This window comes from Heterodontus francisci, chromosome 11 (assembly GCF_036365525.1).
Source record: "Heterodontus francisci isolate sHetFra1 chromosome 11, sHetFra1.hap1, whole genome shotgun sequence".
NCBI lineage: Eukaryota > Metazoa > Chordata > Chondrichthyes > Heterodontiformes > Heterodontidae > Heterodontus > Heterodontus francisci.
The window spans coordinates 52,291,870-52,294,398 of record NC_090381.1 but is presented as its reverse complement, the minus strand read 5'-3'; the positions used below and the strand labels follow the sequence as shown (position 1 = coordinate 52,294,398).

General features: G+C 47.5%; 1 non-coding gene across 1 annotated transcript; it reads left to right on the top strand.

The window, feature by feature from the left end:
• The first annotated feature begins 1,288 nt into the window (after positions 1-1,288).
• Positions 1,289-1,371, top strand: trnal-uaa (transfer RNA leucine (anticodon UAA)). Its single transcript has one exon. It is a non-coding gene; the product is annotated as a tRNA-Leu (tRNA).
• The last annotated feature ends 1,158 nt before the right edge of the window (positions 1,372-2,529 follow it).

Here is a 2,529-nt window from a genome sequence, read left to right as displayed (position 1 = left end):
TGGGCTGCCCTGGCTATTTAAGTGAGCCGCTGTGTGGGAGATCGCGGTTGTTCTTCGGCGTGAGCTCGTTGCCAGGAGCGACACCAGGCTCTTAAAACCCAGCCCTAACTTTCATGACAAATGGAAGGTTCAGTTCCAACAAAGTCTCTAATACGGAAAATTTATATATATATATATATAAAGTATATAAATATATAATATATGTGTATGTGTGTGTGTGTATTAGCTGAATACTGTTTCTTGTCCAGCCGGTTTCAGATACCAACAGCTCCAAGCTGCTAAGAATGAAACCAGGGGTGAAGGAAAGTTGCATGTAGCTTGACTCCAATTATGAGAAGACCCCAGTTAAGTTGCACATACGGCTGCCTTAACAGTCTCTGCAGCTACAGCATACTCTGGAGAGTATGAATGGCAACATTGGTGGGTGGAGGATGAAATAACAGTGGACCAACTTCCTTCGCCACTTAACTAAGCTGTTTTGCATATCCAAATGTCTGTTTTGCAGTGTTATCTACCTGTAACTTCACTGAGCTAAAAGTTTCCTGTCTATTGTTATTTTTTTGAAATAGCATGAGACCAGCTGAAAAGTGGCAGGTTGTTCATTTCCAGGTTGTGAAACTGTTTAATTTATGCAGCTTTACCTTGGATATAGTGGACTCTTAAATTTACTATGTGCAGATTTATTATTGTGGCAGAAACTACATTCTCAGTTAGCGTGTCAATCAGCAGATTTACTCTCAAAAGTACCTGTAAGATTTGCCATGAAGGAAATATAATCCAAAGTCCATTATGAAGTAGTGTACTTATAAGCTGTGCAAATATATAAACAAAACACATTTTTGAGATTGACATTTTCCATAAATTATTTAGACAGTATGCCGTAGCTTGAAATCAAGAAATATGAACTTTGTCTGTGAATGATTCCAAAATCTTATTTTTTGAGCAAGGAGCAACTGAAATGTTCTTTGAGTTCTCAAATTGGGTGTTTCTGTTTATACCATCATTCGGCCAAAGGTGTTTGAATAAAACACTTAGATTAGACACTTGATCTATGCTTTTTGAGAGCACTCATAGGGCTGAATTTAGTGAGGCTGTTTGGAGTGGGAATGGAGGCATGGGGGGCTGAAGGATAGCATCAGATGCATCACCCAGCAATACGACGTCGTGACGTTGGTTCCAGATTTAGTCAGTGACAGGAAAGTACCAGGGCTGCATTGATGCCCCAATGCGATGGGACTGCAATTTAAATTGTAGAACAGTTAGTTTTCATACATGTGCATGTAATTGTGCTGTGATGGCCTAGTGGTTAAGGCGTTGGACTTAAAATCCCATGGGGGTTTCCTTGTGCAGGTTTAATCCCTGCTCATGGCGAAGTTAGTATCATTTTTGGGTGGCGCAGTGGTTAGCACTGCAGCCTCACAGCTCCAGTGGCCCGGGTTCGATTCTGGGTACTGCCTGTGCGGAGTTTGCAAGTTCTCCCTGTGTCTGCGTGGGTTTTCGCCGGGTGCTCCGGTTTCCTCCCACATCCAAAAGACTTGCAGGTAATAGGTAAATTGGCTGTTGTAAATTGCCCCTGGTGTAGGGATGTGGTAGGGAATATGGGATTACTGTAGGGTTAGTATAAATGGGTCGTTGTTGGTCGGCACAGACTCGGTGGGCCGAAGGGCCTGTTTCAGTGCTATATCTCTAAATAAATAAAAAAATAAAAATAAATAATTGAAGGTGATTCATTGAGGGGCTTGGAATTAAGTGGAGGACAGGCATCCTTCATGTGCCTTCAAAACCCTGACCATTAATAGAGCTGGTGGCACCAAGGCGATGCCTCAGTGCTGCGATGGGTAGGCAGCCATGACCAGCACTGCATAGGGGAAGAGTGGGGAGCAGAGGCCCTTGTGGGACTGCAGTGCTGTGTGCTCTGTATTGGTGATCTGGGTCTCAAGTGCCAGTACTGAGTGAACTGGGTCTCGGATGGCAGTACTGGGTGAGCTGGGTCGCGAGTGGCAGTAGCAGGTGAGCTGGGTCTCGGGTAGCATTACCAGGTGAGCTGGGTCTCGGGTGGCAGTACCGGGTGAGCTAGGTCTCGGGTGGCAGTACCAGGTGAGCTGGGTCTCGGGTGGCAGTACTGGGTGAGCTGGGTCTTAGGTGGCTGTACCAGGTGAGCTGGGTTGCTGAGCCTCGAGTGGCAGCACTGGGTGAGCTGGGTTTCAGGTGGCAGTACTGGGTGAGCTGGGTCTCGGGTGCAGTACTGAGTGAGCTGGGCCTCGGGTGGCAGTAGTGGGTGAGCTGCGTCTCGGGTGGCAGTACTGGGTGAGCTGGGTTGCTGAGTCTCGAGTGGCAGTACTGGGTGAGCTGGGTCTCGGGTGCAGTACTGGGTGAACTGGGTCTCGGGTGCAGTACTGGGTGAGCTGGGTCTCGGGTGGCAGTACCAGGTGAGCTGGGTCTCAGGTGACAGTACTGTGTGAACTGGGTCTCAGGTGGCAGTACTGGGTGAACTGGGTCTCGGGTGCAGTACTGGGTGAGCTGGGTCTC